The following is a 24,642-nucleotide window of genomic DNA, read 5'->3' on the forward strand; positions in this document are numbered from 1 at the left end:
CCACCCCCCAGCCACCAGGGGCAGCCTCCACCAGGCTCCCACACATGCCCCCTGCACCCCCACCCACCAGCCACCAGGGGCAGCCTCCACCAGGCCCCCACTCATGTCTACCACCACCCCTACCCCCCGGCAGTGCAGGGGCAGCCTCCACCAGGCCCCCACTCATGTCTACTACCACCCCACCCCCCAGCCACCAGGGGCAGCCTCCACCAGGCCCCCACTCATGTCCCATATCACCCCCAACCCCCAGCAATGCAGGGGCAGCCTCCACCAGGCCCCCACTCATGTCTCCCATCTCCCCACCCCCCAGCAGTGCAGGGGCAGCCTCCACCATGCCCCCACCCATGTCTACCACCACCCCCACCCCCCAGCCACCAGGGGCAGTCTCCACCAGGCTCCCACACATGTCCCCCTGCACCCCCACCCCCCAGCCACCAGGGGCAGCCTCCACCAAGCTCCCACCCATGTCCCCCTGCACCCCCACCCCCCAGCCACCAGGGGCAGCCTCCACCAGGCCCCCACTCATGTCCCCTATCACCCCCACCCCCTAGCAGTGCAGGGGCAGCCTCCACCAGGCCCCCACTCATGTCTCCCATCACCCCCACCCCCCAGCAGTGCAGGGGCAGCCTCCACCAGGCCCCCACTCATGTCTACCACCACCCCACCCCCCAGCCACCAGGGGCAGCCTCCACCAGGCCCTTACTCATGTCCCCTATCACCCCCACCCCCCAGCAGTACAGGGGCAGCCTCCACAGGCCCCCACTCATGTCTCCCATCACCCCCACCCCCCAGCAGTGCAGGGGCAGCCTCCACCAGGCCCCCACCCATGTCTACCACCACCCCCACCCCCCAGCCACCAAGGGCAGCCTCCACCAGGCTTCCACACATGTCCCCCTGCACCCCCACCCCCTGGCCACCAGGGGCAGTCTCCACCAGGCTCCCACACATGTCCCCCTGCACCCCCACCCGCCAGCCACCAGAGGCAGCCTCCACCAGGCCCCCACTCATGTCTACCACCACCCCCACCTCCCAGCTGTGCAGGGGCAGCCTCCACCAGGCCCCCATTCATGTCTACCACCACCCCCCAGCCACCAGGGGCAGCCTCCACCAGGCCCCCACTCATGTCCCCTATCACCCCCACCCCCCAGCAGTGCAGGGGCAGCCTCCACCAGGCCCCCACTCATGCCTCCCATCACCCCCACCCCCCAGCAGTGCAGGGGCAGCCTCCACCAGGCCCCCACCCATGTCTACCACCCCCCCACCACACAGCCACCAGGGGCAGCCTCCACCAGGCTCCCACACATGTCCCCCTGCACCCCCACCCCCCAGCCACCAGGGGCAGCCTCCACCAGGCCCCCACTCATGTCCCCTATCACCCCCACCCCCCAGCAGTGCAGGGGCAGCCTCCACCAGGCCCCCACTCATGTCTCCCATCACCCCCACCCCCAGCAGTGCAGGGGCAGCCTCCACCAGGCCCCCACTCATGTCTACCACCACCCCCACCCCCTAGCCACCAGGGGCAGCCTCCACCAGGCCCCCACTCATGTCCCCTATCACCCCCACCCCCCAGCAGTGCAGGGGCAGCCTCCACCAGGCCCCCACTCATGTCTCCCATCACCCCCACCCCTCAGCAGTGCAGGGGCAGCCTCCACCAGGCCCCTACCCATGTCTACCACCACCCCCACCCCCCAGTCACCAGGGGCAGCCTCCACCAGGCTCCCACACATGTCCCCCTGCACCCCCACCCCCCAGCCGTGCGATTGGCCTGGGTACGTGTACTTCGGGGTGCGCGGGAAGTTCCACACGCGATTGGCCTGGGTACGTGTACTACGGGGTGCGTGGGAAGTCCCACACGCGATTGGCCTGGGTACGTGTACTTCGGGGTGCACGTGAACTTCCACACGCGATTGGCCTTGGTACGTGTAAACTTTCACACGCGATTGGCCTGGGTACGTGTACTTCGGGGTGCGCGGGAAGTCCCACACGTGATTGGCCTGGGTGCGTGTACTACGGGGTGTGCGTGAACTTCCACACGCGATTGGCCTGGGTACGTGTACTTCGGGGTGCGCATGAACTTCCACACGCGATTGGCCTGGGTACGTGTACTATGGGGTGCGCATAAACTTCCACACGCGACTGGGCCTGGGAGAGCGTGGTACGTGTATTCCTGGGGTGGGCGGGAAGATTCACACGTTCTCCTACGACATGCCGAACAATAAATGGTCCAATCCTGAGACACGTACGCCAGCCTGAAGCGGGCGTACGTCGACCCACGCAGCATAAAAGTGCACGCAAACAACAAACAAGCTCATACGCCAGGATGAATATACCATTCCTAGCAGCAGTGACTGTGGGTTACCAAACGAGGAGGAGGAGGATAGTGAGGGCCCGAATTTTTACTCCCAGAACCAGCCTTTTTGGGATGCCTGATGACCAGGTGTATGGGAGGTACAGGTTTCCCCCACACATAATACTGGACCTGGTCAGTGAGTGGGAGGATGACCTCACATCACCCACGCTGTGCTCCCAAGCACTCAGCCCCCTGGAGAAGGTCCTCAATGTACTGCACTTCTTGGCCACAGGATCATTTCAGCGGACAAGTGCCATAGTGGGTGAGGTGTCACAGGCCACGCAGTCACGCTGCCTACACCAGGTCTTGAACATCATCACTGCACGCCCATCAGTCCGTAGGCACATATACCTGCCCAGGACACCTACAGAAAGGCAGGCTGCCACCCTCGATTTCTAAGGTGTGGCACAATTCCCAAAAGAGCTAGGTGCCATTGACTGCACCCATGTGGCACTACGTCCCCCCAGGGCATCTGAGCACATCTATAGGAACCACAAGCACTGGCATTCCATCAACGTGCAGGTAGTATGTAATGCTAAGGGAATCATCACCTCAGTATATGCCAACTATCCAGGGTCCACCCACGACAGCTTCATTTACCGAATGTCTACCCTAAGCCGGGACCTAGAAGCTGGGCGGCATGGCGATACATGGCTGCTTGGTGAGTATGAATGCCACTGCACATGCACGCATGTCAGATGCAGAGTTATGTCACTACCCCACTAATGATACCCATCACCTCCTCACCAGGGGACAGTGCCTACCCTCTGAGCTCCCACATGACGCCAATTCGGAACCCCATCACGCCTCCAGAGGTAAGATACAACACAGCCCATATTGCAACCCGGGGCATAGTGGAGCGCACATTCGGAGTGCTCAAGTCACGCTTTCTCTCCCTTGACCGTTCTGGCGGGAAGCTGTTATATGCGCCCCCAGTAGTGTGCAGGATCATAGTGGCAGCATGTGTCCTGCACAATGTTGCAACACGCCGTGGTCTGGCTGTGGACATGGTGGTGCCCCCACATCCCCAACCACATGCACGGCCGCTGTGCATGGGAGGGGAGAGGGCACGGGGTGAGGCAGCCCGTACGGAGCTGGTGGCTTATTACTTCACATAGAAATCACACCCCAATAGAGTGCACACAGGCCTGGCACATACCATCTGATAAGCAATGATGACTCAACCTGACAATTAAGACGAACAAAGGGAATGTCAACTGTCAGAACCATAGCAGCCTGAGATTGTTCATGTGGAAGTGTCACAATGTGTGCATCCCTACCTACACAAACACCACCAATGCAGTGTCATGAAAAGACACTTTCATGCTGCAGAAATGAATACCCACTCGCAAAATACTACATGAAAACAGTGCCATGTCACCCACCCCCTCCCCGGCATGGCCACACAACACACCATGGCATGTCATGCAATGTGAGAGGAAAGAAATTAATCCCCACAACATGCCCCAAGTGTCACCAGCTACAGTGTCCCTAATGGAAACATGTCCACACATGAAATGCTCACAGTAATGCAGGACCTACAACCCACATTACCAAATACTTACCAAGAATACCAATCACCTACACAACCTCCAACCTACCTTAAACATGACATTACAGACCTAAAAATTAGCTAGCCTCGCCACCTGATGATGACAGCCCTCCGAACACTTACAAGTATACAGTGTTAGCGCCACGCAAGAGTGTAGGTGCACTGCTTACAACATGGACTCCAGTTCCAAGGTGGACCGCATTGTGAAGACATGAGGAATGGACCTGCAAATATGGAGGATGAGATGGATGCAGAGGCACATATCAATACACCATGCAGTGTACAATACAACAACAATATGCACTATGAATGTATACACAGTATTGACTACAGACTGCCAACACAGCTCATGGGAGTCCAATGTCACCATGTACGTCAATGTCACTTGGGCACGACCTTTGCAAGCCCATGGAAACGGGAAGCAGGAGGAGTGTGTGTGACAAAAACCCAAGCATCTGAACCAAATCCATGACAAGCCTGCATGTGCCCAGCCACAATGCAGCGTATACCCACGGTAGCCACACAAGGCAACACACTGAAAATCAAAAATGGCCATTAATAGGCCCGGGGGGGTGGGGGAGGCCACCCAGGAGGTCCGAGGACAGGGTGCACACCAAAACCCACCTGTGTGGATCTTGCAGAAAAAAAACACCTCCATGGGCTCATGGCCTACACGGCTACCCTATTGTGGGAGTATCACTGCTGTCGCTATCCTTACCCTCTGCAGCTGCATCAGGAGGTGGTGGCACTATGGGAGGCAGCCCACGCAAAGCCCTAGTCTGTTCCTCCATGGCTGCAAGCATGCGGGTGTGGTAGGTCTCGTTCTGGAGGATAAGTGTGCGGAGGTCCCCATGCAACAACTCACGGGATGCCCGGACCTCCGCCCTAGTTGCCTGCATCTCAGCTGAGAGCATACGTGTGAGACGCTCCAGCTGCTGTTCTGTCCTTCGGTTTGTTGAAGCCTCAAGCTCAACAAGAGTTGTCCTGAGGTGAAGGAGTTCCAGCCTCAGGGCTTCCCTGTGGCCCTGCGACTCTATGGATATGGCTTCCTGCAGAGTCGCCAGTGCCGCCCGCCTGTCCCTGTCGGACGCCAACATGTCCTCCCTGTGTGACTGGCAGATGGAGTCGGTTGCCTGCTGTAGTCGCTCCATCAGCCTTTCGGGGGGGACAATGGAAGTGGCCACCCTATCCATGGCCTGAGCCATCATCTCTGATAATGCTGCCTATTGGGTTGCCATACCGTAAATGGATTGCTCCCATGCGGTATTGCCAGGTGGCGTACGGCCACCACGTCGGCGGGCACCACACCTGTCTGGGGCAAGGCGAACTGCGCCTTGCTGTGCCGGCACTGCCTGAGGCTGCAGGACTGCATTCCCCCTCTGATCTGCTGGCCCAGGAACAGGATCAGATGTCGCGGAGTGTGACCCTGCATCCGTAACCACCAAAGGCGTACCTGCCAACAATGACATCCCCATTAAGGGTTCTAAACCTGGTGCAGGTGGGTCGGACAGAACAGAATCCCTCCCAGGAACACTCACCTGCGACGGCACGTAGGTCTCATCATCCGAATCGACACCTGAATACAGCTAGGGGGAGGTGCAGCCAGAGACACCCCTTGAGAGCACGACCTGCAGCAGTTCTGGGCTCTCACCCACCAACACACCACGTCCCTCACTGGTGGTCGGTCGGCCCTCAGACCCCTCCTGGGTCTGCACCATCTCCACAACCCCAGCAGTATCAAGTGCGTCTTCCCCTGCAAAGACATAAAAGAAAACAAATGGAAACAGGCATTAGCACTCTGGCACACAATTAGGGCTGAGAGGCTACAGAAACAGTACTTGATTGACACATGTCCCACATGACTAAAACACTCCCATGCATGCACCGTCACTGCGTGTGATGGGGAGGCAGATGGCACACATTGATGACACCAAGATGGAAGATGAACACATTTGCTGCATGCTGCCTAGCAGTGGCATCACACATTGGCCAGTGATTGGCAGGCCAAATACACATGCCATCACACAGATGGCATGTACCCTAGCCATGAAGTGAAGAGGGAGAGGAGGTCACCAATTGTTCATTCAGTCCAGTTTGCTCATATAATTGATTATTTTCATTGTAATGGTTCAAATGTTTAACCTGCAGCTGCCAGTCAAAAATGGTCCTATAGCACAGGGACATGTCTAAACTAATCATGTCCAGGAAACTGAGCCAGTCCACTGTACCATAGCCATGTCAGACATGTGACAATAGGACTGAGAAATCCCGAGTAAAAGTGGTGGCATGCAAACAATCTGCCTGAATAAACAGAGGTAAATAAGCAACAGTGTTGTGGCAAGATGACACTCCAAGGGCAATTGGCGTGGTGTTTGGCTGGATGTCTAATGTTGGCCGAAGTGATGCTGCTATACCCAAATGCTGGTGCCAAGAATGTATAGGAAGAGGCACATGGGTGACCCAAACCACTCAGGCACACACACCCTCAGCTGGCACCCAAACAGAAGCCCTCCCACACACACCATGCACATGGATGACAAACAGATGCATGTGCACTCACCGGACAATGCCTCGTAATCTGCCAGTTCTCCCACGCCTTGGATCTGTTCCTCCGTGACGTAGGTCCCAGCAACCTGCTCATGTGGAGTGAGTTCTATGTCGTGTGCTGGAGACCCACCTCCAGTCACTAGAGTTGCGGCATGACTTGAGGTCAGCTTATTCTTTGCCCTGCGCTTCAGGTCATTCCAGCGCTTGTAGCATTCATTAGCTGTGCGCCTCACGATTCCAAGGGCACTTATGAAGTCCGCAATGGTCCGCCAGTGTGCCTGACGTTGTGCAGGTGTGGTCTTGGATCCTGCAACAATCACCATTTCGCGGTCATGTGCGGACACATACTCTACAAGTGCATTCAGTTCGTCCTCATTGAAGCTGGGCTTCCTTGACGGGCCGAACTGTGTAGCCGAGTCTGGGGCATCAGCCTCTACTGGACGAGCACTCTTCCGTTTCCGCTTGGAAGGTGGTGGAGATCCTGAGTGTCCTACACCGCTCTGGACACTAGGGGCAGGAGCGTGGGATTGCACACTCAGCATGGGAGTTGGTGCAGGCATTAGCTCAAGTGTGATGGTGTCAGGGGGAATGTCAGCATGATGGACTTGGGCCGACACTGTCCTGGATGGGTGTGTGAGAGGTGGGGTGGATGGAGCCGCAGCTGCCCCTGCAGCCTCCCCAGCCTGCCTACGCGGGGCAGCAGATGACCTGGCTGCCCCTGATCCACGTGGCCTGATGTGACCAACGTTCACCGGTGCACGTGGCCTAGACCTGCTGACCTGGAAGTCAGCCATGGAGTCATCCTTTGCCAGGTCTGGTTCCACAGTGGGCTGGTCCAACAAGGGCTGAGCATGGATGGTGTCAGCCAAGGTAACCTCAACCAGGGGGGGGCATGGGTGTCCCTGACTGCTCCTCCACACATGGGGGGCTAGGGGCACCCTGCAAGTCACGGCCACATCCCCTACTGGATCCACCACGGCCACCACTTGGGGCTCGGCCACCTTTGCCACCCTTACGGCTTGGTCGCCTTGCAGCCATGACACTATTGTTATTGTGCGTATGGGAGTCGATGTAAACTATTGTCCTGGGCAATTGGGGGTCAAAGGGGCTGGGTACCAGATGGTAATCGTACCCTAGTGCTCTAGCAAGGCTGTATGTCACCCCTGGGGAAAGATGACGGGTCACGCAATGCACAGGCACCCCAAAAAAGCAAAGTAAGGTGCACGCAACCCCTCCTAGACCACGTGCATGGAAATATAAACGTGCACTACGCTGTTGCACCCAGAAACACAAGAATGAACGTATGCGTGTCACACGCAGCCTAGAATCACCTGTGAAGGGGTACGCGACACACGGGGCAAGCACAGATGTTAAATACGTGCGCGACTCACCGTCTGCCAGGAACAAAAGCGTGAAAAATATGCGCGTGTGCGCGTTGGCAACACCCCCGCCAAAAGAAGAATTGTACGCTGTATGAGGAGACAGGACAACAGTAGAAGGGAACGCTGTTTGAGGAAACAGGCCCAGGAAAAAGAGGAAACGAGAAAAAGCTTTCAGAGGTAACAGGGAGTACGAACTGGAAACGCTGTGAAGTAAATCGCATGTGAACTGACAAGAAGTACAGAATTCACCCACTCGCTCTCCACGAAAAGCACGTACAAGGAAATGGCGTTCTACACGTACCTTTTATACCCACGTCACAGACGTGCATACGCGATGAGGACATTTCCACCAATTACGCGCTTTGACACTCGGACGTGTATCTCTTCATTTTTACACGCGCCATTCTCTACGGCCATGCGCGTGATGTCACAGCTGCGCATGGTGGCCTTTGGGCCAATGAAATCGCATATGCGAGCACACGTGGTAAAACTGCACGTCCGAGTGTCATCGCGTGTAATCAGAGGGAAGTGAGCGTACATGCGATTGGCCTGGGTACGTGTATTTCTGGGGTGCGCAGGAAGTTCCACACGCGATTGGTGGAAATCCACGTGTGCTCTGTCATCACGTGTAATGAGGGAAACATCCGCGCGCGTCACGTCACAGACGCGCTTACGCGCTAAGGGCCTTTGGTCCAATGAAATCGCATATGCGTGCTGACATGCATACGCGCTAAGGGCCTTTCCTCGATTCACACGCAGACGTGCAGGATTTTCACATGCCAAATCACTCCGTATCAAGCGGGCCACGCGTAAGCACACGGAAGACCACGCTCCAGCCCAGAAGGCCGAATTACTGCCCCCCAGAGCCCCGAGCACGCTCCCACCTGCCATCTGCTGCTGCCTGACTGCCTGCTGCCCACGTGCCCTGCCATTTGCTGCCTGCACATCAGCCAGGGGTGCTGTTGCTGTGACCACCCCTGCTGGAACCGAAGACTCCCAACTGGGATTCCATCGCTCCACAGCCCAGCCCCAGGAACCAGTTGCCCACCCACTCCTGCCTCTGGGGTTGTCATGTCGGGCACTGCAACATCTGGCACCACTGACAACCCCCGGCCAGAGAGGCAGAGGGGCCCCAGCTTCAGTGCCCGGGAAGTTGGTGTCCTGGTGGAGCAAGTCCTGGGGCAGTATGATGCCCTCTACGGAAGTGTGCGCGCCGACAAGGAAGGACGGACTCGGATCTGGACGGACATCATGACTGCCATCAACGCGGAGGGGGTGGCAGTCCGCGACTTACAACATGTCAAGAAGCGCTGGGAGGACTTCAGGTCCAGGACCCTGAACAAGGCCCGGCGCAGCTTGAAGGCAGCGGATGCTAAGGGGCGCCGGGGCCACTTGTCGGAAGATCATATGAGGGTCCTGGAACACATATCCCCAGCGCTCCACGTCCAGGTCCTTGAGAGGCAGACCCGTCTGGAGTCGAGCGGTAAGTGTACATGCATCATGATTGTAAACTGTGCATGTGGTGATGTGCCAGTAGTGTGCCGGTTGCACATCTGTTTGTATGGGGCCGAGTATGGGTGGGGGTGTACAGGGCTGTGAGGCTAACACATGCAAGGGCTGTCATGTGTGAGACATGGATGGTGCTTGTGTGTGTAGGCTTGCATGCCAAATGCAGTTGTGTGGGCACACATGTTTGGATGAATGTGTATGTAAGTGGGCATGTTCGTGATGTCACGCATGTATGTTGTTTTCAGCTGCATGTATCAGCACTGTGTACATGTGCATGTGTGTGTATTTGAAAAGGGTGCAACAGTGATGCAACATGGATGCATGTGACAGCGGGATGTGGAAGCCTGATTGGCAGATGTGACATGGATGCCCATCGGAACACTGCGACAGTTGGCTGAGGTGTACACATGCATGCAAGTGTGGTGGTGTGCGTGCATGTGTAGTGCACTCCCTGTGTTGCATGTGATGTCTGGCTCACCTTTGCCTGCTCATGCTGTTGTATGTGTATGGATGGTGTTGGCAGTTGCAATGTGGCTGTGGTATGGCTCATGTGTGCAAGTTGAAATGACATGTGTGTTGCTGATTGTGATGCCATGTCTGAGGTTTGCCAATGCCACTCATGTGCAACTGTCATGTGTGTATGTGTCCATTGTAAAGTGCCCTGATGCCTGTGTTTTATTTCTCCCTGTCTGCAGCGTCAACTGATGAAGAGGGCGGAAAGGGTGCTGTGGAGCACAGCGGCGGGGATCGCACCGCCAGCCGGAGACGCAAGGCCCGGCTCCCCTCCCAGGTTGTGATCTCGTCGGGGAGTGAGGAGTCCGGTGCTGTGTCCCAGGCCGCAGCTGCCGGGGGGAGGTCCAAGAGGTGGAGGTCGGAGTTGGACTCCTCGGCAGCAGAAGGGGCAGCTGGGACCCCACAGGGCCCAACGGGGGAAGATGGCATGGAGTCATCCAGGTTGGTGGGGGGTTTGGTGGAGGAGGAGGCCGTGCAAGCAACAGAGACGGGGTCTGGAGGTGGGGATTCCACTGGTGCTAATGGTGCAGTGCAGGACCAGGGACAGGAGGCAGCACAGGTCGCCGCAGAGGTGCCTGTGTGCAATCCTGTCCCAGATCCTGTCACTGCATCATCTTGCACCAGCAGGGATGCCTACGTCCAGACCCGTTTTCAGGCAGGGGATGAGCTCACGACAACTGGCCTTCCTCTGCCTGCGGACGTGGCTATCCGGGTCCGGGTTGAGCCTGTCCTGACTGGTGTGGCGTTGCGTCAACGGGCCATGCGAGGTGACCTGCAGTCTTTTCATGAGGAGACTGCATGTCATCTCGAATGGCTCGTTGACCGCGTCAGCCTACTGGGACAGGTCACCCAGGCCGGATTCCTCCGTTTGAAGGGGCTTGCTACGACCATCTCCTCAACTGAACCCCCTATGCGCCAGTCGTCCTCGATGCCATCTTCCCGCCCATCAGTCACCTGGGTGCCCTGTGGAGCTGCCTCTGACGGTGCAGCCAGGCTGGTGGAGGAGGCATCCCTGCCACAGTCGGGAGTTGGACGTCCAGCAGGGGTGGCCACATCAACAACTGCACCCCAGCCAGCGGAGGATGTGCAGGCAGCAGGAGGCAGTGCACGAGCAGAGGCGCAGCAGCAACATGGTGGGAGCCAGGATGGCTCGGGGCCTTCCACATCGTAGGGGCAGGCATCGGCCGGAGGGCAGGAGGACCCAGGACGGGAAGTGTCTTCCGTGTGGCAGCGGTTGGGCCACGCCATAGATGCGGAGCGGCAGCGGGCAGAAGAGGCACGGCTCACGATGGTCAGGGCGGAGAACTCCATGCAGAGGGCCCTGAGGTGTGCAGAGTGCCTCGAGGCAATCCGCAGGGAGTTTGGGGGGAACATGTGGACGGCCCTGCGGACCCTCGGGGCCATGGAGGAGGAGCGCCTCTGGGACATTGAGCAGGAGTTTGATGATGCCCTGGCCCGGAACATCCTGAAGTGAGCCGTCGGACTAGCCCGCTGCCGTTGTAAATAGTTATATAGTTAGTTTTAGGTTTCCTTTGGTTTGGCTTTATTTTTGGACCTTTTGGACAATGGGCTACATTTTTGTATATAGTTATTTTTTTTAGGTAGTGTTATTAGATAGGTTTCATTTCTTCGGTTGGGATCATGGACCCTGGATAGTTATCTGTACATAGTTGACTTTTGGATTTACAATTTTTATTATGATTTTGCCATGGAGCAATGGTTTTCGATTTTAATTTGTGACTTTGGACACCTTTCCTTTGCATTATGATTTGTGGTTTAGCATTTTTTCACTGGCCTGCTGTTTTTTTTTTGTTAAATTTCTATTATTGTTTGTTTATTTTTGAATAAATTTATGTTGCTTTTAATACATATTTTTTCTTCAAAGTTCAATGTGTGGTATCATCTCATTGGTTTCATGCATATCATGATATGGGTTTTGACATTCACTGACACCCATTGGGTGTATGTTAGGGACATGTGTTCATTTCAAAACTTGCAATTGGGCTTCTGTCATGTTTTTGCAATTTCTAAGTGGGTGGATGCAATACTTGGGTGGGTGTTTGCCATTTGGAGGCTGACCATAAGGGCCAGGGATCTACATTGTGGTGACATGTTGGCTGGGAGACGTGGGTGGGGGCCTAGTGGAGGCTGCACCTGCACTGCTGGGGGGTGGGGGTGATGGGAGACATGAGTGGGGGCCTGGTGGAGGCTGCCCCTGCACTGATGGGGGATGGGGGTGATGGGAGACATGAGTGGGGGCCTGGTGGAGGCTGCCCCTGCACTGCTGGGGGGTGGGGGTGATGGGAGACATGGTTGGGGCCTGGTGGAGGGTGCCCCTGGTGGCTGGGGGCTGGAGGTGCAGGGAGACATGAGTTGGACATGAGTGGGGGCCTGGTGGAGGCTGCCCCTGCACTGCTGGGGGGTGGGGGTGATGGGAGACATGAGTGGGGGCCTGGTGGAGGCTGCCCCTGCACTGCTGGGGGTGATGGGAGACATGAGTGGGGGTCTGGTGGAGGCTGCCCCTGGTGGCAGGGGGGTGGGGGTGATGGGAGACATGGGTGGGGGCCTGGCGGAGGCTGCCCCTGCATTGCTGGGGGGTGGGGGTGATGGGGGACATGGGTGGGGGCCTGGTGGAGGCTGCCCCTGCACTGCTGGGGGGTGGGGGTGATGGGAGACATGAGTGGGGGCCTGGTGGAGGGTGCCCCTGGTGGCTAGGGGGTGGAGGTGCAGGGAGACATGAGTTGGACATGAGTGGGGGCCTGGTGGAGGGTGCCCCTGGTGGCTGGGGGGTGGGGGTGATGGGAGACATGAGTGGGGGCCTGGTGGAGGCTGCCCCTGCACTACTGGGGGGTGGGGGTGATGGGAGACATGAGTGGGGGCCTGGTGGAGGCTGCCCCTGCACTGCTGGGGGGTGGGGGTGATGGGAGACATGAGTGGGGGCCTGGTGGAGGCTGCTCCTGGTGGCTGGGGGGTGGAGGTGCAGGGAGACATGAGTTGGACATGAGTGGGGGCCTGGTGGAGGCTTCCCCTGGTGGCTGGGGGGTGGAGGTGCAGGGAGACATGAGTTGGACATGAGTGGGGGCCTGGCGGAGGCTGCCCCTGGTGGCTGGGGGGTGGAGGTGCAGGGAGACATGAGTTGGACATGAGTGGGGCCCTGTTGGAGGATGCCCCTGGACTGCTGGGGGGTGGCGGTGGTGGTAGACATGGGTGGGGGCCTGGTGGAGGCTGCCCCTGCACTGCTGGGGGGTGGGGGTGATGGGAGACATGGGTGGGGGCCTGGTGGAGGCTGCCCCTGCACTGCTGGGGGGTGGGGGTGATGGGAGACATGAGTGGGGGCCTGGTGGAGGCTGCCCCTGCACTGCTGGGGAGTGGGGACGATGGGAGACATGAGTGGGGACCTGGTGGAGGCTGCCCCTGGTGGCAGGAGGGTGGGGGTGATGGGAGACATGGGTGGGGGCCTGGTGGAGGCTGCCCCTGCACTGCTGGGGGGTGGGGGTGATGGGAGACATGGGTGGGGGCCTGGTGGAGGCTGCCCCTGGTGGCTGGGGGTGGGGGTCCAGGGAGACATGAGTTGGACATGAGTGGGGGCCTGGTGGAGGCTGCCCCTGCACTGCTGGGGGGTGGGGGTAATAGGGGACATGAGTGGGGGCCTGGTGGAGGGTGCCCCTGGTGGCTGGGGGGTGGGGGTGATGGGAGACATGAGTAGGGGCCTGGTGGAGGCTGCCCCTGCACTGCTGGGGGGTGGGGGTGATGGGAGACATGCGTGGGGGCCTGGTGGAGGGTGCCCCTGGTGGCTGGGGGTGGGGGTGATGGGAGGCATGAGTGGGGGCCTGGTGGAGGCTGCCCCTGCACTGCTGGGGGATGGGGGGATGGGAGACATGAGTGGGGGCCTGGTGGGGGCTGCCCCTCATGGTTGGTGGCTGGGGGTGATGGGAGACATGAGTGGGGGCCTGGTGGAGGCTGCCCCTGCACTGCTGGGGGGTGGGGGTGATGGGAGACATGAGTGGGGGCCTGGTGGAGGCTGCCCCTGCACTGATGGGGGATGGGGGTGATGGGAGACATGAGTGGGGGCCTGGTGGAGGCTGCCCTTGCACTGCTGGGGGGTGGGGGTGAATGGAGACATGAGTGGAGGCCTGGTGGAGGGTGCCCCTGGTGGCTGGGGGGTGGAGGTGCAAGGAGACATGAGTTGGACATGAGTGGGGGCCTGGTGGAGGCTGCCCCTGCACTGCTGGGGGGTGGCGGTGGTGGTAGACATGGGTGGTGGCCTGGTGGAGGCTGCCCCTGCACTGCTGGGGGGTGGGGGTGGGGGTGATGGGAGACATGAGTGGGGGCCTGGTGGAGGCTGCCCCTGCACTGCTGGGGGGTGGGGGTGATGGGAGACATGAGTGGGGGTCTGGTGGAGGCTGCCCCTGGTGGCAGGGGGGTGGGGGTGATGGGAGACATGGGTGGGGGCCTGGGGGAGGCTGCCCCTGCATTGCTGGGAGGTGGGGGTGATGGGGGACATGGGTGGGGGCCTGGTGGAGGCTGCCCCTGCACTGCTGGGGGGTGGAGGTGATGGGAGACATGAGTGGGGGCCTGGTGGAGGGTGCCCCTGGTGGCTAGGGGGTGGAGGTGCAGGGAGACATGAGTTGGACATGAGTGGGGGCCTGGTGGAGGGTGCCCCTGGTGGCTGGGGGTGGGGGTGATGGGAGACATGAGTGGGGGCCTGGTGGAGGCTGCCCCTGCACTACTGGGGGGTGGGGGTGATGGGAGACATGAGTGGGGGCCTGGTGGAGGCTGCCCCTGCACTGCTGGGGGGTGGGGGTGAAGGGAGACATGAGTTGGACATGAGTGGGGGCCTGGTGGAGGCTGCCCCTGGTGGCTGGGGGGTGGAGGTGCAGGGAGACATGAGTTGGACATGAGTGGGGGCCTGGCGGAGGCTGCCCCTGGTGGCTGGGGGGTGGAGGTGCAGGGAGACATGAGTTGGACATTAGTGGGGCCCTGTTGGAGGCTGCCCCTGCACTGCTGGGGGGTGGCGGTGGTGGTAGACATGGGTGGGGGCCTGGTGGAGGCTGCCCCTGCACTGCTTGGGAGTGGGGGTGATGGGAGACATGGGTGGGGGCCTGGTGGAGGCTGCCCCTGCACTGCTGGGGGGTGGGGGTGATGGGAGACATGAGTGGGGGCCTGGTGGAGGCTGCCCCTGCACTGCTGGGGGGTGGGGATGATGGGAGACATGAGTGAGGACCTGGTGGAGGCTGCCCCTGGTGGCAGGAGGGTGGGGGTGATGGGAGACATGGGTGGGGGCCTGGTGGAGGCTGCCCCTGCACTGCTGGGGGGTGGGGGTGATGGGAGACAAGGGTGGGGGCCTGGTGGAGGCTGCCCCTGGTGGCTGGGGGGTGGGGGTCCAGGGAGACATGAGTTGGACATGAGTGGGGGCCTGGTGGAGGCTGCCCCTGCACTGCTGGGGGGTGGGGGTAATAGGGGACATGAGTGGGGGCCTGGTGGAGGCTGCCCCTGGTGGCTGGGGGGTGGAGGTGATGGGAGACATGAGTGGGGGCCTGGTGGAGGCTGCCCCTGCACTGCTGGGGGGTGGGGGGATGGGAGACATGAGTGGGGGCCTGGTGGGGGCTGCCCCTCATGGTTGGTGGCTGGGGGTGATGGGAGACATGAGTGGGGGCCTGGTGGAGGCTGCCCCTGCACTGCTGGGGGGTGGGGGTGATGGGAGACATGAGTGGGGACCTGGTGGAGGCTGCACCTGCACTGCTGGGGGGTGGGGGTGATGGAAGACATGGGTGGGGGCCTGGTGGAGGCTGCCCCTGGTGGCTGGGGGAGCAGGGGGACATGCGTTGGTGGGCAGTAGTGCAAGGTGACATGTGGGTAGGCTGGGGGGCATGGCCATGGTGGATGGGGTGCCTGCAGGACATGTGCAGGGTAGGCCCCTGTGGTGTGGGCCACCTGCAGGGGCCGCAGAGGGTGTAGAGGGAACACCTGGGAGGACCCACACGTGCAATTCACGTGTGGTGCTCCCCGCGCACCCCTGTAATACACGTACCCTGATGGAATTGCGTGTGATACTTCCCGTGCACCCCTGGAATACACGTACCCTGCTGTTTTTGCATGTGATACTTCCTGCGCACCCCTGGAATACACGTACCCTGATGGGATTGCGTGTGATACTTCCTGCGCACCCCTGAAATACATGTACCCTGCTGCTTTTGCGTGTGATACTTCCCGCGCACCCCTGAAATACAAGTACCCTGCTGCTTTTGCATGTGATACTTCCCGCACACCCCTGAAATACACGTACCCTGCTGCTTTTGCATGTGATACTTCCCGCGCACCCCTGGAATACACGTACCATGCTGCTTTTGCGTCTGATACTTCCCGCGCACCCCTGAAATACACGTACCCTGCTGCTTTTGCGTGTGATACTTCCCGCGCACCCCTGGAATACACGTACCCTGATGCTTTTGCGTGTGTTACTTCCCACGCACCCCTGATGCACACGTATACAGGACAATCGCGTGTGGAACTTCCCACGAACCACTGAAATACACGTTCCCCGCTTGGCGTTTGCTGTTTGCCAGCCCTGTGAACTGGTCCAGGGTTGGCGCAGCCCTTTGCGATTATTTGGGGATTTTGAAGGCTTTTCCTTGCGTGTGGGCGTTCTTCGGGGCGTAACTGGGGCTGCTGCAGGGTCGCTGCGCCACGCTGCGCCACGGCTGGTTTTGGATGCGAAAATCCATGAATACGCTGTGCGCAGAAATCGATTTTAGCGCACGCGGCTGGCGCAGACATTCGCACGGGCACGCTGTGCGCCAGCCGCGTGCGCCACTTTTGTGCGAATTTCTATGAATTACCCTGATAGTGTGCATACACAAATTAATGACTCTACAAATGGTATGTGTAAGGTACACAGGCATAAAACACAGTGAACCAGAGCAGTGTATGTACCAGATGTGGGCTGTAGTGAAAGTAGCAAAACACATGTGTGGCTAGCAAATACATTATTCCAGCTGTGTGTTGAGGTATTAAGGCATAGATACTAGGATCCAGGCAGATGTACTGGTTCAGATGCATACAGCGAGTAGATTCAAACAAGTTATGTGCTAGGAATGTGGGGTACATTTTAGACGTAGATTCACCTCATCTGTATGATGAGTTTTCTCTTTCAAAATTGTGGTGGCACTATGAAAATGGCTGGGAAAGCCAGGCCCACGGGCTAACTGGAGACATCCTTTGCCAGTCCCCTTGGCCTGGCTGCTCAGGCAGTGACTTCCCTAGGAGCAGTGTTTAAGAGATGGAGAGTGGGTGGTGAAAGGAAAAAAAAAACTGAAACTGACAAGGGACTTAGTCCCCAAACACAGTGCCCTCTAGGAGCAGTCCAGATTAAAAGGTTTGGATAAAATAACAGTGAAAACATATATACCTCAAATAAGGCACTTAATAGGCCCTAAACACCCTACCAAGTGATTCCTGTATAGGGGTGGCTACAAATTAAAAGCAGGGCAGTAAGGCAATGCTGCAGACTTATGGACACAGGCATCTGACTGCCTCTATCAATTACTATGGAATGGGTGGTGAAAGGAAAACGGCAGATACTAACAACAGACTAAGGCACCAGACATGCATAACCTGTCAGGCCTTCCAGATTTGCAGTTTGACTGGATAATACCTCTTGTGAATTGGTATATTATGTTTGTAGTTGTTTCTATACTCTGCTGGTTACCGCAAAGTGCTCCTAACAACCAACATATAAGGTCTGAATCTCTGAAAGCAGTTTCTAGTTCTTTAAGGGTACACTGATATTCATCATAGGAGTGGTTATATGATAGGGTTAAGTTGTGCTCCAGCATACCTTTATATTACGTGGACTTGTTTTGTCTGTTAGGTGTAACCTTAACCTCTAAGACCCAAGACACACATCTGGAATTTCTCAACCAGCTTCCAGTAGTGGCCAGGTCCAGATTGGACTATGTGCAATGTGAATTTAAAGGACACAGAAAAGAATTTGTAATGGCGAGTGAGTACCATCCTTCAGAATGCCATACCCACATGATTGGAATGGAGTGGTGAAACGTGTTTTGTTCATGTACTCTATTTTTGACTGGTCATTTTCAAATAGTCCTAATATTGATTACAATGGAAACTGTTTCTAGATAGTTCATAGAAAGTTGAATTGTGTTCCAATGTGATTTGGTAAATATAAACATGGTTTGCACGTTGACATTTGGACCTCCAGTAGACATTTTGGACAGGCCTCCTCATGTCTAACAAACGCTGTTTATGTGATTTACTTCTGTCCTTGAGGTAAATCTGGTTTGCTTTTCTTTGTACTTAGCATTAAATTCACTGTGAGAATGTAGTTTGTCCGAGAGGTTGATATGTTGTTAATAATTAATTATGCTTCCCATTAATTATGTGAATTTCAAACTTCAGTTAATCACACTTTTAATATTTGTTGATGTCTAAATTTCACCTTAAAGAGATTTTTCTCAAAATGAGTTATTAAAAACATTGTCAAAGGGACATTATGGTTAAGTTACACTAATAAAAACCTATCAAATTCAGTGAAAAAACTGTATTAAAAGGATATTATGGTTACAAGTAAAAACGAAAACCCCCAGAAATTTGCCAGTTAGGTAATGTAAGCAACCATAACTCACACAACCAACGTGCACCACTAAGACTAACACCCATGACATCAAAGATGACATCACAATTTCATTGATGACATTACTGATGACATCACATATCTGGGCAACTTGGTTTTGTTCACTGAAATATCTAAGCCGGCCGGTTTTGTTCACTGACAGAGAGAATTGTTAAATGGAAAAGGTGCTATATATGTAGATGTTAACCCTCTTGTATATTATACAAGTACTTCTCTTAGGGTTTGGTGTCAGCTCATAGTGCACAAATATAGGGGAAATAAGCAGACCTTAAAAACACAATTCATTGGTTTACATGATGATGAACTAAGACCAACATGCAGTTTCTACAGATAGCTACCCAGCTTTTACACAAATAGACCAAGGGAAAAGCCCCAGCATACATCCTGTACTTCTATATTAGTTACATTCAATAGTGGTACAGTAGGTCAGTTGAATAAACATATCAATTCAATTGAAAGACCATTATAAAAGACACATTAATCAAAGACAAGAAAGGGTAAAAAGATTGTTGTGTATTGTAATTAACACACTGGAGCGTAATATATACTGACTACATTAGTTTATTGGGAGGAGCCCCCTGGAAGGCCAACCATCAGACCTGGAGCGTCTTCGTGTATGGCCCCGTAACATTCTGGAACCATACACGAACACGCTCCAGTTATTTCAGAACGTTATACAACACATGCAGCATGACGTGGTACGTCATGCTGTTAATAATGGAGAAACTATCATAACATCTTCCCCTCTACAATAATTTAACCAACATTAATAGCCAAAGGCTGCCTAACAGTTATCTACATGTTATGCATAAGTGCTGCGTATAACTACAAATATATTGAAAAACAACCAGAAAGGATACACTTTATCATGAGATTTCTTTGTTGTCTGTTCATATGTAGTCTCAATTTTAAAAGATCTCTAATAATACACATAGTCTTGATTTCGATTCCATACACTTTTCTTGATCCTCGCAGATGATAGGTTATCTCCTGCACTTTCTACCTGTTTATTCTCTGTAACATGCGACTTGTTCATGTGTATTAGTCCATCAGTCTTATCTTTGAATATTTCTCTTTTTGTCATCGATTCTCTCCTGTTCCTTTCAGTTTCCTCCTCTTTGGCCAGGATAATGTCATCACATGACCACTTTTTCCCATCTTCGAAAATAACCGATTTTCCAGAACATTCCTTTATTTCTTGTGGAGAACGAAATTTTGATTCTCCCTTCATCACTCGCCTGGGTTCTCTCACTTTCACCCAATCTCCTTTCTTATAACTGCATTCTTTGACATGTTTCTGTGTGTCATAATAGTTTTTGTATACTTCTTGTTTCCTTCTTACTTTGTTGACTATCTCCTCCAAGTTAATTTCTTTGTTTCTTCTTCTTGTTATCCATGCAGGTCTAAGTCTGTTCGTGGCTATCCTCCCTCTCATTAATGTGAAAGGTTCTTCCTCTGTTACTGAATGGGGTGTAACTTTGTACGTATTTAGTGCTTCCTTCAATGTTTCTCTCCAAGGTATATTGTTGACAATGGCTAACTGAATAATACCTTTTATAAAGCGATTCATCCTTTCTACCAATCCGTTTGCCATTGGATGATATAAGGCTGTGGTGGAATGTTTGATTGCTCTTTCCTTGAAAAACTTTTGAATTTCACTTGACATGAATTGGGCACCATTGTCTGATATAATTTCTTGAGGTTCTCCTTCTCTGTTAAAGATCTCCTCTAAAAACTTCATCACTTTCATTGCTGAAATGGACTCTTCTACTATGCCACACTCCACCCATTTGGACGTATAGTCAACCAACACAATTAAATAAATTTTCTGTGGCCCTAAAGTTTCATATGGTCCTGCTATATCAATGGCCAGTTTTGACCATACAGTATTTGGAATTTCCACTGGTTGTAATGGTGTGGCGCGTGTCGTCTTGCTTTTATCGCTCACTGCACAAGCTGTGCAATCTTTAACAAGGGCTTCCAGTTCACCCCACATGTTAGGCCACCAGTAGGCTTCTCTCACCCTCCTTTTGGTCAAATTTCTTCCTATATGTCCTTCATGCGCTATTCTCATAATTCTCTCTCTCATCTTTACAGGGGGAATTATACGATCTCCTCTATAAACGCATGTGGTATCGCACGTCAATTCATCTTTATATCTTTCCCAGGATTTAATGTTTTTTTCAACCACTGTCCACCCATCTTCAATGGCTTTCCTTACTTGTTTCTGTTCATAATCTTGTTCTCTCGCCTCAATCCATTCTTCCTTTGAAAAACTCGGATGTATATGTGCAATGATGCACTCCATGTTCTGATCATCTGTTAATTCGCTGTTTTCTTCATCTTCCATCACCTCTGACTTGCAAGGCAATCGAGAAAAGCAATCTGCCACAACATTAGATTTTCCTGGGGTATATTTTATACTGACATTATACTGCATAACAATCAAGATCCACCTTCTTATGCGCGGTGAGGTCATATGTGGATTTTTTGAATTGAAAACATGTATCAATGGTTTGTGGTCAGTTCTGATTTCAATCGGTATGCCCCATACTAGACTTTTAAAATGCTCAAGGATCCATTTAATTCCCAAGGCCTCCTTCTCAATAGTGGAGTAATTACTTTCAGCTCCTCTCAATGTCCTGGATGCAAAGGCAATGGGAACTACTTCACCATCTTGAACTTGCTCTAATACACCTCCTAATCCCATGTTGCTGGCATCCACTGATATTCTGGTTTTTGCTTTTGAATCAAACATTTTAAGTGCCGGTGCCTTATTGATCATAGATTTTATTTTTTCAAATTCATTTTTGCATTCTTCAGACCAAACAAATCTTGTACCCTTGCACATTAGTTTTCTCATTTGTTCTGTTCTGTCAGTATAATGGTCTACAAATTTCGAATAATACTCTGTTAATCCCAAAAAACTGCGTAATTGATCTTTGTTGAGTGGATCTGGAATCTTAAGAATGGTGTCAACCAGCGATTCTTTGGGCCTTATTCCTTCATTATTTATGCAATGACCCAAATATGTTACTTCATTCTGTTTTATTTTGCATTTATCGATTTTTAGTGTCATGCCTTTCTGCTGTATAACTTGTAATACCCCCATTAACTTAGCATCATGTTCTTCCTCGGACATTGCTGATATCAATATATCGTCCTGGAAATAATGAACTCCTTGAAGACCATCGAACAGGTGATGCATTAAACGTTGAAATACTGCAGCTGCAGAAGCCAGTCCGAATGGCATTCTCTTATATCGAAATGCTCCTAGAGGGGTAATGAATGATGTCAAATGCCTGGACTCTTCATCCAACATCACTTGATGATATGCTGACGACAAGTCAAGTGTTGTGAACCACTTTGCTGGTTTCATCGTGGTCAACATTTCTCCTATATTCGGTAGAGGATGACGATCCACCCAAATGTTGGCATTTAGGTCCCTTAAGTCAACACACATCCTGATCGATCCATTGGGTTTTTTAACAATAACGATGGGGGATAACCACTCTGAACTTTCTATAGGTTCAATTATGTCTTGTACAATCAATTTCTCCAATTCACTCTTCAATGCCTCCCTGGTGCCAATGGGTATGTTTCTTACTTTGTGTACTATAGGATTTGCTCCCCTTTTAAGTATAATCTTGTGTTTGAAGCCTTTAAGGGTTCCTATGTTATCATTAAACACTTTGGGGAAGCTCTTGGCCAAATTCTCTGAAGTGCTGCAACTACTTTCGGTAATACACAGAATTGGTACATTCTCTCCTGGATGTATGCGAATCTTGAGTGCAGCTTGTTCCCACCATCCAACTATAGCAAATCCATCTTCAGCTACGAATAATTTACAATACGTTTTCCTTCCTTCAAAATTCAGATGTACCCACACATAACCAATTACATTGATTGGAGTCTTGCCATATCCCGTAGCCTTTAGTTTTGTTGGTTGTAAATCTTCCATCCTTTTTTTAAGTACCTTGATATACGTCTCTGCATCCACCATAGTATAGGGTGAGCCTGTGTCCACCATGACTCTTAACGCTACTCCATCCAATTCCATTGACACCCATGCTCCAGCACCACTCTCGGTAGATTTGAAAGCTAGTATCTGTACCTCTTCTTCAAATCTGTTTGATATCGCCAACAAACTACTTGGACCACCTATTTCTTCCAAGGCTTTTATACTTGTCGTAGTGATGCCTCTTCCCCTATTGTAACGACCATTATACCTTGTATGTCGGTTATTGAATCTGCCTCTGCCTCTGCTATTCCGACACAACTTCCCAAAATGACCTACCATTCCACATCTGTAGCATTCAGCCGATATGGCAGGACATTCTCTTTCCACATTGATGTGTTTCCAACGACCACATTTGAAGCAATTGTTAGACATCCTGTATAAGCCATCTCTTTCTTGTCTTTGTCCAGCATCAGCATCTGCCTTGACTATTCTTTTGACCATAGCAACCAACTCTTCTTCATTTCCATACTGTCCATCTGTGACTCCACTGACCAACTTTATCTCAGCAGTCTCTATTTTGCCTTGAACCTCCTTCAAGCATTTTTCGCCAAGCTCAATTGACCTGGCTATTTCAATTGCCTGGTCCAATGTAGGATTCTTAGCTTGCCACAGACGTTGCTGTATGCGTGTATCCGCCACATGTAATACCAGCTGGTCTCGCAAATATTCATCTGCCACTCCCGTGAATGCGCATGTGGCCATCAAACCTCTTAACGCAGCTATGTAGGCATCTATGCTCTCACCCTTATTTTGTTTTCTCGTGAAAAATCTGTATCGTTCCAACACAACATTTGTTTTGTTCCCGAAATGTTTGGTCAGTTTAGTAATTGCTACATCGTATTTCCTTGCTCCAGCTGACGATTCACCACCCACAACTACATCCGTGTGGTCCAAATCTGGCAAATTCCTGAAAGTTCTTAGTGCCTCAGTACCTATACAGTTGAGCAATGTTGCCTCCTTTAGATCATCATTAAACTTGGATCCTCCTACTGCTCTCAGGTATACCTGAAAATTGTCTTGCCATTGCTCCCATGGACACACAGGATTCCCTGGCAGTGCCAGAAATTTCATTGGAGGAACGATATTGTTTTGCATGGCGGCCTAATTTTCCTTGTATGCGACTGGGTACCACTTTTTTTTTTTTTTTTTTTTAATGGAGAAAAAATTATTTTTTTTTTTTTTTTTTTTTTTTTTCCAATCAACTTTGCCTATATATCATTAAATTTACTGCAGCGCGCATGCCCAATCTTATCAAGAGCGGCTGTACAGTCTTTAATTTGTAGCGTGGTTCGCTAGCTGCGTTATTAATACGTAGCGTATTGTATGCAGTTGCGCTTGTCTATCACTTGTTATGTTGCCATGACAACCATCCTTAAAGACGTGCGTCGGCACGTAAAACACGCATATGGGTGCTTTCCTCTAATGTCCGTTTCAGTTGACTGCGGCTCGAGCACAGATTTACAAGATGCATGCGGTGCGTTAATTCGCCTGGTTTTACTTTAAACACCCATTCACTTCGTTCCGTAATACTACACTCGCATGCACTTGCCTTCTTTTATCGTCGAGTCAAAATGGGTTTGCGCAGGTTCAGTCGTCAATTTCCTAACTTGTGTGTAACAAGTCTCCCATTCATTCCTTTGTCGCATCTGGGGGCTCCCTCCCAGCTCCTCGTCGCCATTTGTTGTGTATTGTAATTAACACACTGGAGCGTAATATATACTGACTACATTAGTTTATTGGGAGGAGCCCCCTGGAAGGCCAACCATCAGACCTGGAGCGTCTTCGTGTATGGCCCCGTAACATTCTGGAACCATACACGAACACGCTCCAGTTATTTCAGAACGTTATACAACACATGCAGCATGACGTGGTACGTCATGCTGTTAATAATGGAGAAACTATCATAACAAAGATGTGTGCATATCAACATAATTATTCAATCAAATAGTGTCCAATTGCTAATTCAGATATTTACTTTCATTGTCATATATTAAATGTTCTTCAGGGCAATCTTTAGTGGGGTTAATGACATAGGTGAGTGGTTAGTGCCAGATTGCTATATCGGTATTGGCCCGTCTTGTAGGTGATCCCGTTCTGATATTTCCTGGTATCTGT

This window comes from Ambystoma mexicanum, chromosome 5p (assembly GCF_040938575.1).
Source record: "Ambystoma mexicanum isolate Mex_15411 chromosome 5p, UKY_AmexF1_1, whole genome shotgun sequence".
Taxonomy (NCBI): Eukaryota; Metazoa; Chordata; class Amphibia; order Caudata; family Ambystomatidae; genus Ambystoma; species Ambystoma mexicanum.